Here is a 13982-nt window from a genome sequence, read left to right as displayed (position 1 = left end):
ATAACTAGCGATCATAGGGAACCTTAGTGTACATATTCCAACTCCCGAAGCAATTTAAAGAAATTACCAATATTAAGATGCAGGCAGCAGTCCAGCAGTAAGATGTGGGTTATCCAGTCTTTTCTACTAAGTGTCACATGTTTATCTCCCAGTTGGCGAGAGGTCTTATGTGTGTGCTTTGTGCAAAGAGCTTCCAACACTCAGGGAACAGGTCTAATCTCTTGAGGCTAGAGTAGCAGACTTGGAGGAGCTGAGGAAGACAGGAGACAGAGGAGAACTAAAGGGGAGGAGAACTATAAGAGATGTTGTAGAAAGGTCCTACCCTCCAGTCTGGCAGTCTCTGTGCTGCCTTAGAGGAGGGAAGTCTTCATAAAACCCAGACGAGATACAATCCAGTATTAAAAAAGGAGGATGGAAGACCAAATGGCAGCCAGTGTGGTTAATGAGCCAGGTGAAGGAAGCTATTAGAGCTAAAAGAGAATCCTTCAGAAAATGGAAGAAGGCCTCCGCGTGTGCGGATCACCGGACAAGATGGACCTGGGGTCTGATCCGGTGAAGGCATTTCTTATGATCAGACTGAAAATAATTGTAAACAGCACAAGGAATGGCAAGCCAAATGCAAGGCAAAGAGACCTTGAAAAGAAGATTATGCTGGAAGCAAAAACATACAGCCAAAGACAGAACTGCTATTTGTGCAGCCTGATTTTTTTCTCAGATGAGATGGGGACTAATTGTTACAGCAATGGGCTACAACTATGTCCTGTTCCTTCTACTGACACGCAATGCCTCATGTTCCTATGCTCTTTGAGAAAGCAACTTATACATTAACTTTAATAATGCTATAGGGCAGTGGTCTCAAACTCAAACCCTTTGCAGGGCCACATTTAGGATTTGGAGGGCTTCAGAAAAAAATAGTTAATTTCTTATTAAAGAAATGACAATTTTGCATAAGGTAAAACTCTTTATAGTTTATAAATCTTTCCTTTTGGCTAAGGCTTAATAATAATAATATTATAATTTATAGCTAAAGAGACATAAGATCAAGAAACTGTTTTATTTTACTTTTGGGATTATGATAAACATACCGAGGGCCTCAAAATAGTACCTGGCGCAACGAGTTTGAGAGCACTGCTGTATTTTAGCTTGCCTTTCCAAATGAATCAAATTATAAGTTAGCATGTTTATGCATAAATGTATTTTGCATGTGCGCATAAAAAAAAAAAACAACAAAAAACTAGGCTTACGAAAAACAAAAGATAAAGGCAGGAAAAATTAAGCATTGGAAACATTCAGGCACAGAGCTGTGATTTTAAATTAAGATTTGACTGTCAAGCAGTAAGTTACCCAGGAATAAGGGGTTTTAATAACAAGCTCAACTTTGTTCAAGCTCAGTTATTAAAACTGATGGATTAGACAATTTAAGTCTCTTGATGTCCTTTCTGCTGGTCCTAACCTCTCCCACCCCCATAGCTCCAAATTCCAGAGCATCATGACCTTCACCATGAAAGATTTACACATATTGTTCTTATCACTCGCTTGCCTTGGCTGCTCAAATAAATGCAGCTCTTTTTTGTAGACTCACCTATCAAGAGAGAAATATTTATTTGACCAATCACAAAATAAACTTCCAGGAAGCATTAAATACTGTATAACCTTTAAGACAAAAAAATAAATAAATTATGGACATAAGAAACATTTTCAAATGCCCAACTGAAAACTCATTCAACCAACTAGTTGTGATTGATGTCTCAAGATCAAAGGTCTCTTTTGTGACATTTTCACCGCTATGGCTAATGTCACAAAGCAGCCTAGCTACACTGAAAGGTTATTAGCCCCCAAATAGAATGAAGCAGCCAAGTACAACTCTACATATGTCAAGAAATGCAAAAAACTGAAAACAGAAGGGGAATGCTGTAAGAAAGTACTCACTCTTACAACTTACTAAATGTACACAAGCTTAAGTGCAGACTACGGTGGCAGATTGAGCCAATAGACATTAGCAAAATAAGGTTGGCCAGACAGTGGTCAAGTTTCAAGTTTAATAAAAATTTGTATACCGCCTATCAGTCTTCTAAGCGGTTTGTACATAATAAAAATAGTAAAATAGGGTAACATACATTAAAACATACAGGACCTACTGGAACAATAGGATTAAGGTAAAGAATTATATTATAAAATAGGAAAGAGCCATATAGGGGATATACAAAAGGAAGGGATATCCCACCAAAGCAGAAATGAAGATAATGTTTCATAAGGTAAGTACATTAGAGGTTGAACGCAACTTTAAAAACACGCTCAAGGAATGGGCTGCGACATGGCAAATGAGGTTCAACGTGGATAAGTGTAAGGTGATGCATGTCGGTAACAAAAATCTTATACACGAATACAGGATGTCCAGTGCAGTACTTGGAGAGACCCCTCAGGAAAGAGACTTGGGAGTACTGGTAGACAAGTCAATGAAGCCGTCCGCGCAATGCGCAGCAGAGGCAAAAAGAGTGAACAGAATGCTAGGAATGATTAAGCAGGAGATCAAACAGATCAGAGAAGGTTATCATGCTGCTGTACTGGGCTATGGTATGCCCCCACCTGGAATACTGTATCCAGCACTGGTCGCCGTACATGAACTACTCGAAAGGGCCCAGAGAAGAGCGACTAAAATGGTTAAGGAGCTGGAGGAGTTGCCGTACAGTGAGAGATTAGAGAAACTGGGCCTCTTCTCCCTTGAAAAGAGGAGACAGAGGGGACATGATCGAAACATTCAAGATAATGAAGGGAATAGACTTAGTAGATAAAGACAGGTTGTTCACTCTCTCTAACATAGAGAGAACAAGAGGGCATTCTCTAAAGTTAAAAGGGAATAGATTCCGTACAAACATAAGGAAGTTCTTCTTCACCCAGAGAGTGGTAGAAATCTGGAACGCTCTTCTGGAGTCTGTTATAGAGGAAAAACGCCCTCCAGGGATTCAAGACAAAGTTAGACAAGTTCCTGCTGAACCGGAACATACGCAGGTAAGGCTAGGCTCAGGGCACTGGTCTTTGACCTAAGGACCGCTGCGGGAGTAGACTACTGGGCACGATAGACCACTGGTCTGACCCAGCAGCAGCAATTCTTATTTAAAAAATGTTTTTCATTTTCCTTTGAAACAATCTAGCATGGGTTCATCCCATAGTTCTGGGAGTAATGAGTTCCAAAGAGATGGAGCTGTAACGGAGAAGTTTGTTGTTCGTGTAGCGCTATTAATATGGAAAGATGGAACCATTAAAAGATTTTGTGATTATGATCTCAGTGTTCTAGCCAGACCAGATCTAATCTAATCTAATCTTCAGTTTATATACCAGGTCATCTCCCGAAGGAGCTCGACTCGGTTCACAAATGATTAAGATCGCTTTGAATTAAGATAAAGCGATTAATCAAACCTAAATAAACTTGAAACTTGAAGATCACCAGGTTTCTTAGATGTATGTTGACTTTTAGTATAAATCATTTTTATTAAATAAGTAAAATACAGTGTACAATATACAACTTTTAAACACAGATTAGACAGGTTTATGGTTCAGCTGTCCACATGCTTTTTCTGGAGTCTCAGAAGAAGCTCTTGGAAAAATTACAACAGAAAGACTCCTTGGTTTCCAGTGGTGGATAAAGTCTGGATCTAAAACAGACATACAAGAAAAAGACCCACCAGAAAATCAAAAATTCATGGGACCTTTTGTAATTCAAGAACAAGTGAAATCAGTGGCAAAGCGCAACTCTTGGCAACTTTTAAATTCATGTGGTCCCCTAAAGCCCTGTAAACAAAATCCATTCCCCACCCAACATCCTCTTCTCCCAATACCAGACATGGTAAGAAAGTACTAGGTTCAAAGTGCATTCATGATCAATCATATTACCTGGTTGAATGGAGGGCATATGATCTGGGAGGATATGATATGGAGGTGTCACACTCTCTCAAGGTCTCCTTCTGCAAACCAGCCTAGAAATACTTTAAAACGTAAAAATATTGTCAGGAGAATGTGTGCTTGCGATTATACCACTGCCACCCATTCAGTGCAAAGTTATGTAGGGATGAGATAAACTTTTGCTGAGGCAGGAGGCACTATGATTTTGGCATTGCACATTGGATAAGTTGGTGAAACCAGTTAAAAAACAAACAAACATGGTCTACTTTCCAGGGTACATACAGATTAAACAAGTTACAAAGGGACCAATATGGCAGTATATCAAGAGTTTATGAACAAACATTCAATACTGGGCCATTTCCAGCTCTGGGTGGGAGGGTGGGAAGGGGGGATGGAAAATTTTTAATCTTTGAGTGCAATTTTTTAATATGAAGATGGGGGGGGGGGGTGATATATATATTTGTCATAGATTACAATATGTTGCACTTGTTTTTTGGCTTCAAAATGAATAAATATATATTTTTTTAAAAAAACCCCAAAACCCAAAAAGAACAAACCAACGAAACCTAAAATGAGTATCATGTAGACAGAAAAAACAATTAATGAACCTTGAAAGCTGCTTATCCACTAATGCTTCTAAAATTTTGGTTAAGCAAACTGTGATAAGTCACCATTCAGTTGTTTAAGAATAGGAGTGATAACAATATTCCCCATTTCAAGTGTTAAAGACATGACATGACATTAGTGACTTTTATTCCACTATTACCTTGCGGTTCAAGGCACATTACATAAGAGGTTATCTGGACATTTCCAGAAGAATTACAGAGTTGAGCGAGTTACTTCGGAGGATTGAAATGCTTCCTGCAGAGTTAGTTTGTTTTGATGGATTTCTTGAATAGCAGCGTTTTTATTTATTTTCTGAAAGTTTTGTAGTCTGGTGTTGTGATCAGTAGATTGGATAGTTGGTGGCCAGTAGGCCGTCTTATATTTTTTTGCGTTTGATGTCTCTGATTGGGGGGTGCTTGAATGGTGTCTGGGTTCTCCTTTGTCTGGTTCTGGTAGTTCGGATAAGGCGGTTGTTCAAGTAGGCTGGGCTGTCTCCATTCATGGCTTTAAATAGTGGACAGTAAAATTTGAAACGTATTCTTGTTTGCATTGGGAGCCAGTGTGAGTCAAGGTATCCAGTAGAGGTCTGCACGGGAATAGGGATCATGGGAATCACACAGGGATCCCCCCCCCAAAGGTCATCAGGACTCCCAAGGGGACCCCTCCCAGGCCCACAGGGACCCCTCCCAGACCAACAGAACTCCCAGAGGATTGAACTGGGGTTCCTATCCCGACTTGAGGCCTACCTTATTTCGAGTCCCGATGAATCAGCAGCATGTCACGTAGGCATAGAGCTCATCACTTAGGCAGTAAGCTCAGCACAGGCACACATTGGCCTGTTCTGCTGCAGCTGAATCAATCACAAACAACCTCAGAGTTCTAAGGTCGTCTGTGATTGGCCCATTGTGCTGCAGCTGAATCAATCACAAACAACCTCAGAGTTCTAAGGTCGTCTGTGATTGGCCCATTGTGCTGCAGCTGAACCAATGTGTGCCTGTGCTGAGCTTACTGACTACGTGATGAGCTCCAGAGGAGGGAGAGCCGGCGGCTGAGTTGCTGCTTCTGGGGAGCTGCGACGCTTCACTTTTCATTGCCTCTGTGCAACCGCCCGAGCGAGGAGCGGGATGGCTCTCTGGCTCCCAGCTGCGTTCTGCCTTGCCCCCACCTGAGCTGGCCAAAGTTAAGAACAAAAGAAGTTGCCTCCGCTGAGGCAGACCAGAGGTCCATCCTGCCCAGTGGTGCGATCCCGCGGCGGCCCATCAGGCCTAATTGCCTGAACAGTGTCCATGACTAATTTTGTAACTGCCTCTAATCCTCTAATTCTATCCCTATTACCTACCTCTACTCCTATCTGTACCCCTCAATCCCTTTGTCCTCCAGGTACCTGTCCAGACCCTCTTTGAAGCCCTGTAGCGTGCTTCTGCTTATCACACCCTCCGGTAGCGCGTTCCATGTATCCACCACCCTCTGAGTGAAAAAGAACTTCCTGGCGTTTGTTCTAAACCTTTCCCCTTTCAATTTCTCCGAGTGCCCCCTTGTGCTTGTGGTTCCCCGTAATTTGAAAAATCTGTCCCTGTCCACTCTTTCTATGCCCTTCATGATCTTGAAGGTTTCTATCATGTCTCCTCTAAGTCTCCGCTTTTCAAGGGAGAAAAGCCCCAACTTCTTCAGTCTGGGGCTTTTCTCCCTGGAAAAGCGGAGACTTAGAGGAGACATGATAGAAACCTTCAAGATCATAAAGGGCAGAGAAAGAGTGGACAGGGACAGATTTTTCAAATTACGGGGAACCACAAGCACAAGGGGGCACTCGGGGCATTGGGTAAGTGTGGGCACTGGGTCTAGAGAAGGAAAGGACCTCTGGGGGTAGGGGGGGCAGGCCCCTGCTCCTCCCCCTCCATGGCTCCCCGCTGCAGTGGTGAAGGTGGCTGCAGCTCCTGGGCAATGGGGTGGCTGACTAGCTGGGAGAGGGCCTACTCCCCCTGCCAAACCACTTGGCAGGAGCTGGCTGGTGCTGCCGAGGTCAGGTTTGTAGGCTTGGTGGGTGCTGGGACTTGGCATGCATGTGACAGGTGGGGGAGGAAGAGAGGAAGTCAATTTGGTCCACAGGTTAGGCAGGGGTGAGCTTGGGATTGTGGGGGACAGCTAGGGGGAAGGGAGAGGGAAGTGACAGGCAGGCCAGGGTGAGGAGAAGAAAGAGTGAGAGCTAGCATGAATGGAGAGAGTGAGGTGACAGGGAGAGGAGGGAGGCACACAAGATAGCAGAAACAAGTAAGGAGGCAGTAAGGCTAATATGAGAACTAGCAAAAGGGACAGGTGACTACCATCATGAGGGGTAGGGAGAATGAGACAATGGTGACATGGAGCATGGGATGACAGGTGGCTAGAGAATAAGGTGGCAGACAGGCCAGCCAAGGTGATAGCCTTCCACCTTGGGCAGAGAGAGGTGGGGAGAGAAGTGGCAGGCTGAATGGGGTGAAGGGGAAAGGAGAGAATCTGGTGACAGGAACATGCATAAGGGGTACAGAGATGATGGTGACAGGATCAAGGGTAGGGAGAGTGTAGTGATGCTGACAAGGAAGCAAGTGGGCCAGTGTGAGGGGTAGGGAGGTTGTGTTCTGTATGTATGAAAAGGACTGTTTTCTTTTAGCATCGACTGTGCAGGACCGATCTGTATTAATCTGGCTTCAGTTTAACAATGGGTATATTAATGTTCTAATGCTCACTGCAGTGTTTATGATGCTCCCTTTTCCTAGGTGTACCCTTGCTTTGTGACTCATGGATTATTACTAAAAATATTTTTTTATAGAGGAGGGGGTATTTTAAAAAAGGGGGGGATAAAAAAATGATTGTATTTAAAAAAAAAATCAAAACTTTCTGAAATAATTGCTGCTTTTTATGGGGGACAGGTAACTTTTATGGGGGGATGGGAGGGATTCCTTGTGTGGACAGGTGGGATTTTGGCAGGAATGGGTGGGATTTCTGTCCCCGCACAACTCTCTAGTAAGCAGCGATGATGTGGTCATATTTCTTCAGCGAACAGATCAGTCTCAGGGCTGTGTTTTGTACTGTTTGTAGTTATTTTATCATGACTGTGGGGCAGGGGAGATAAGAGGATGTTGCAGTAGTCTAGAAGTCCTAAGACTAGGGATTGGACCATGAGCTGGAATTGTTTTCTGTAAAAATTTTTGGATTTGCCTTAAGTTTCGCATGACCACAAATGATTTCTGTATCGTTTTGTTGATTTGTGGTTGCATGGTACAGCATCTGTCTTTCATCACTCCCAGAAGTTTTAGGGTGGGTTGAATGGGATATGTGATTCAGTTTATTACTAAGTTTGTTATGGTTGGGGGTTTTGTTTTTTTCGAGTATAAATTTTGTTTTGTCTGGGTTCAGTTTTAGTTTGTGTTCTTTCATCCTTGTAGCCACAGTTTTTAGTGTTCTAGGTAGTGTGTCTGTCATGGAGTGTGTTGGTTGATCAAAAGGAAGGATGGTGATGTCATCTGCATAGCTATAAGAAGTTAAGCCTAATTTGTCTAGGCAGATGCCGAGGGATGCAATGTAGAGATTGAAGGTTTTTAACCATTGTTAATGCCCAATTATTGGTTCTAATTGGCTTATTAAGCAATTTTGAGCACCATGTACAGAAAAGGGGTTATATGCAGGTACAGTCCATTCTCATTATCCACACGTTCCTGATGCATGATTTCACGTATCTGCAGTTGCATCTATTGCTTGCTCTATAAAAAAGCCCAACTTTCTTTGCTTTCATAGTTAATGAATGATGGCAGATAAAAACCTGAACAGTCCAGATCTGGTCCTCAAGTATCCCGAGAATTACAAGCATCTATAGTGCTGCCCATGAAGGAACGTAACCCTATTTTCTCAATAGGATAAACTGTTCACTTTCCGCAATTTTGAGGTGTAACGTGTACTACTGGAACCTAACCTCTTTTCTCATCAACCAAATATTTTGTTATTTATGATTTTGTGGTTCATGAACATTTTCAGGAATCATACTACCACAAATAATGAGAACGGACTGGACTTTTTGTCCCTATTGGGTTCACAACCTCTAAGTTTTAAACCTTAGGCAGTAGAGGGTTAAGTGACTTTCCCAGGGTCACAAGGAACTGTAGTAGGAATTGAACCCGCACTACTTAGGTTACTCCTCCTTCACACACTTCAGTCTCAATTGTCTGTGCTGAATTTCAGCCAGATCCTTGTAGCAGTTTTCAAGTTCCATTATGTTCAAAGACAGACTGGTACTATTACACTAGCAAATCATGCCCAACAATTGTTGCCAATAAAGCTTCATTATACTATATACTGAAAAAAAAAATCTGTGTATAGAATTCCAGGGCTAGGGCTCACCATTTCTTTTGTATGACAAGGGTCACATTTCAACTCTAACAAAATCATGCAAGGGCAACTTCTTATGGTTTTAGATTCTTGTCAAAGAAAAAAAGAACTTTCTGTAAACCAAACGAACAACCACATTAAATTGAATGGAATTTCTGGCACAATTTTGTCAAGCCATATTAAAATGTTCTGAATTGTTAAAACTGCAGAGTTGTAGAGTCAGTATTTGTTTGCCAACCCACACCATCTCTTAAAATAAAACATGAATATACATTCTCACATTTATTGAGGTCTTAAAGTCTGCAAGTGTTCTACTATTGCTACTAAGCATCGCTGTACAATAGTCATTAGTAGATATAAGCGGGGGTCCCTGCTCAAAGAGCTTACAATCTAAGTCAAAATTGACAAACAGTGTGTGTTAGGAGTTGAAGGTAGCCTCGAAGAAGTGGGTTTTGAGCCTGGGTTTGTACACAGGTAGCAATGGAGCTTGACGTATTGATTCAGGCAACCTGTTCCATCATATTTATTTATTTAAAAAGTTTCTTACATCCCGCAGTTCTGAGTGAGTTACATAAAAACACTCAGTTTAAAACATAATTCACAATAGACAACAACCTAATAAACAAAATACTATCTACAGTAATAACAGTAATAGCAAATAGACTTAAAATCAGTTTCATGCATTAAAACTATAATTATGCATTGGGTCAACCTCACCCTTCCCATTTACATAAGTAATATCGCTCAAATAATACTCAATTTTTCTAAACTTTAATAAAAAGATAGAGCCCCTTTTACTTCAAGTGGCAAGGCGTTCCACAACAGAAAGCTTTGCATTGCAATCATCGAATGACGATAACACCCTAATCTCACCGGCTTCAGAGATGGAACTCCAAACAAAGCTGAATTGGCTGATATTGGTTAAAAAGATTGCTCATCACTACTGGCTGTTTAGTATGTCTCTTTTTAGCATCATGTCCATTAAGTTATCCATGCATGATATGATCTGATGCAATATCAACACTACTTGATTTAGGTATGGAACCGAGTAGATTTGATTCAAATCAAATCAATTTAACTACTTCTCCTCCCAAACTCATAGTACAAGTGCTACTCCTAGGACTCCTGGACTACTGTAACATACTTTACCTGTCATGCCCCACCAACATGCTAAAACAATTACAAACAGTCCAAAACACAGCCCTAAGACTAATATACGCGCTGAAAAAATACAACCACATTACCTCAGCTTTCCAAGACTCACACTGGCTCCCAGTACAAGCATGCATACAACAAATTCTACTGCACCCTATTCAAAGCCCTAAATGGAAATGGACCAAGCTATCTGAGCAACCGCCTAAACAGGAAAAACGCATCCAGACCAAGGAGAACTCAAGCACAATTTATCCCCCCCCCCAATCAAAGGCATGCAAAGCAAAAAAAAATGTGACGGTCTACTAGCCACCAGAGCAGCAAAAAGACCACCACCTCTCAAATCTGCTGACCACGACACCCAACTACAAAACATTCAGGAAAGAACCAAAAACCATACTATTCAAGAAATTGTCAAATGATCTAACCAAACCGTATCGACCATTCCCAGATCCCGACAAAAACTATAACTATCAACCTTGTAATCTCCCTGGGAATGCCCAGGCTAATTTCTTGTTGTAAACAACCTAGAACTGAAAGGTATTGATGGGATATAAGTCATCAATGTAATGTAATAATGCCACTGAAAAGTTACCCAAAAAAGACCCACTCTTGGGCTTGATGCTTTCCCTATAACTCCCAATCTTATCCATCTTTGAGTCAGTAAGCGTAATACCAATGGTTGGTTTTTCAACTTATCTATTGGGAACTTTTGACTAAAGGCAAATAAAAGCCCAAATGTTCCACAGTGATAAAAAGGAATCTTCCCCTCTCCCCCCCCCAAAAAAAAAAAAAAAAAAGGCAGAAACAGTGGAATGCAATGCTCTTGACATGATGTTTATTGAGATAAACAAGGAGCAGCTGATCCAAAAGGGTTGGTAGTGGACCCAACACGGTCCGTGTTTCAGCTAACACAAGCCTTCCTGAGGGGTCAAGTAAGTACTCTCAAATATGGAAAGTGGATATAAATATAATTACAACCTTGCTTGAAGGACAACCAAAGTGAAAGTGTGTGGGATGAACTATTGACTAAAGCCATTATCTCACTGTTATACCTTATAATTCCAACTAGAGATCAGAAAAATCATAAGATGTGCTTTGCATTTCAACCTTTCCCTTTCTTCACCAATTCACAGTTTGATTTCTTAACTATATTCCTCCTATGTGACACATTTATGAAAGTTAGTTTCATATCCTGTCCTCCCAGAAAGCTCACAATGGGTTACAAGTTAACATTCATAGAGTGAACATGCTAGTGGGAGTTACAGAGAGAGTTATTTATACAGACATACAGGTTACAAGTTTACCAACACAGAATGATACCCGAGAGAGAAGAGTCCAAAACAGGATGACAAAGGAAAATAGTGCTTGGCATTTCAAGATCTTGTTAATCTCTGCACAGTGTGAACTTAATTTTTATCGAAGGCATATTTGAAGGCTGACCGCTTGCTAAGTGTTTACATACATACAGGTATCTGGATAAACCAGTTTACAGATTAACTAAATTCAACTGTTCAAGAAAGAGCTTTGGGTGGAAAAATGATTAAATATGTTCCTTTGACCCTCTATCTGCATGCTTAGCAAAGTTAAATTACTAAAAATTCAGTCTAGTGAAATTTCCCTCTTTAGATAACTATGAGGCAGTGGACTTTTGTCTTCAGCAGTTACTCTATGAACGTTCAAATATAGTAATTTATTTGACTTCATGTGGGGTTTAGATAAGCTTGACTATGACATGTAGCTCAAAAGCAACATGCAACTTCTATGCCTCTTATGGGAGAACTGCATCTCCAAATGCTCGTTCAACATTAAGTTACATAAAGCAGCCGTTTCACCATTTGCCAATTAAAGGGTTGAACTTACAGAAATAATGTGGACCCAATATCTCAGGTATGGATGTGTGTTCTTGTAATACGCAAGCACATGAGTGCAATACACTATAAAGAACAGGTTTTATTAGAGATGAGAAGTCCATAGTCCATTATCGAGATGGCTTGGGGAAATCCACTGCTTATTCTTTGGATAAGCAGCATACTTGAGATCTAGCTAGGTACTTGGGATCTGGGTTGGCCACTGTTGGAAACAAGATACTGATAGACCTTCAGTCTGTCCCAGTATGGCAATTCTTATGTGAGCCAAGCACAGGCCAATCAAGGCATTGTGACATCACTGATGAGGCTGGCTCTAAGGTACTGGTGGAATGAGGCATTATGACAACATAATCTCAGATCTAGAATATTGGTACTATTTGGGATTCTGCCAGGTATTTGGGACCTGGGTTGACCACTGTTGGAAACAGGATACAGGGCTTAATGGACCTTCGGTCTGTCCCAGTATAGCAATTCTTATGTTCTTATGGGGAGGTGTTGAACAGTGAAAATATAAACATGTATATACAGAAGACTTGGTAACATGTTCGCAAGATAGGAGAAAATAGGTTTTATTTATTTAATTCATTTTATATACCATTTTCCCCAAAGAGCTCAGAACTGGTTACAGGTTAAACATACATAAAATACAGTTAAAAAATTATGATTTGCCATAATTACAGTACAAGTATACAATACAAGTTTTTATCATAACTCGATACATATTAATGTAATTATTCCTCTCGAGGTATTTTCTCATACATTAAGGGTTCCTTTTATTAAGATGCATAGCGTTTTTAGCGTGCGCAAAAGATTAGCACGTACAAACCACACACTAAATGAAAAATACTAGCACAAGCTCTATGGAGGCGTTAGCGCACCTTAGTAAAAGGAGCCCTAAATGCATCTTTAAACAAGAACGATTTGCGGTTTGATTTGAACTTTATAATAGTGTTTTCCTGTCTAAGATGTTGAGGTATAGTGTTCCATAAGGAGGAGGCAGTAACAGAAAAATAGATTTATGCGTTGTATCATAACAATCTGATGGGAATGGACAATAGATTTTGGTGATTGAAATGAAGTGTTCTTGGTGTATTATATGGAATAAGTATTTTGTCAATGAAAGCAGGAGAGTGTTCTAGTCTCGATTTTAAGATGCGAGAAGATTTTTAAATGTTATATGGTGGGAAATGGGTAGCCAATGAGCGACTATGAAAAGAGGAGTCATGTGATCAAACTTTTTGGCTTTATATATAATTTTTACTGCTGTATTTTGTAAAACCTACAGTCTTTATTCCGAGTAATACCTTAATATAGAAAACTGCTGTAATCAAGGTGCGAAATGATTAATGAGTGGCTATGAACATTGAGGGAAGCATGTTCTAGGAGGGTTGATCTTATGATCTTGGACAAGTCACTTCATCCTCCATTAACCTTCAGGTAGAACTTAAGACTGTACGGCATTTCTAGACAAAGAAATAACTAATACCTGAATTAACTCAACATGAGTTTGGGAAGACAAGCAAGTGAATACAAAATCCAAATCCATATTTAAAACCTCTTAATCTAACTATGATAATGAAGTGATCCTAGTAGAAGGCTTAAGTAAGCCACTATTATTTTAAGCTTGCATATTTTGCATTAAATTTTTATATCCTTTGTTTAATGGAGGATGACTTCTGGAAAAGTGCCAACTTAAACTGAAGTGAAAAACTAAAGAATATTAGTTTAACCTTAGTAATGTGAAAGGTAATGCAAGCACTGCTGAAGGAGAAACAAACAGCAGTATCTTGAAGCCAATGATTACACGATAGGCAACCTGGATCCACAAGAGACAAATCTTGCTAAACAAACTTTTAATGATTTTTATTTTCATGAAAAAGTATGCCTACAACAGAAACTGGAAGAAGTGGGAAGGTACAATAAATACATTTCAGTAAAAATCTTCATTATTATTGCTCCATGGAAAAAAACACTGATGAGGAAGAACTGGTCAGACTGGGAGCTAAAAAAAAAAAAAGAGAAATAAGTTTGTTGGGCAGCAAAATTCAGAGCATTAGTTCTATTGGGTCTACTCGGGGAAGTGACTAGAGAAGT

At 40.4% G+C, this 13982-nt stretch overlaps 1 protein-coding gene across 8 annotated transcripts in view; it reads right to left on the bottom strand.

The window, feature by feature from the left end:
• The window catches only part of KCNQ1 (potassium voltage-gated channel subfamily Q member 1), a 705822-nt gene that overhangs the window by 658443 nt on the left and 33397 nt on the right, over positions 1–13982 (bottom strand). Inside the window, exon 1 of one of the 8 annotated variants that reach the window (XM_033928569.1) lies at positions 3892–3983. The exons of the other annotated variants lie outside the window; for them this stretch is intronic. The gene's annotated coding sequence lies outside the window, so the exon portion shown is untranslated. Of the gene's footprint in view, positions 1–3891; positions 3984–13982 lie in introns of those variants that run through there. 8 annotated transcript variants of the gene reach the window in all.

Source organism: Geotrypetes seraphini, chromosome 19 (assembly GCF_902459505.1).
Source record: "Geotrypetes seraphini chromosome 19, aGeoSer1.1, whole genome shotgun sequence".
Classification (NCBI taxonomy): Eukaryota; Metazoa; Chordata; class Amphibia; order Gymnophiona; family Dermophiidae; genus Geotrypetes; species Geotrypetes seraphini.
Note: the sequence above shows the minus strand (reverse complement) of the source record. Positions and strands in the feature narration are given on the sequence as shown.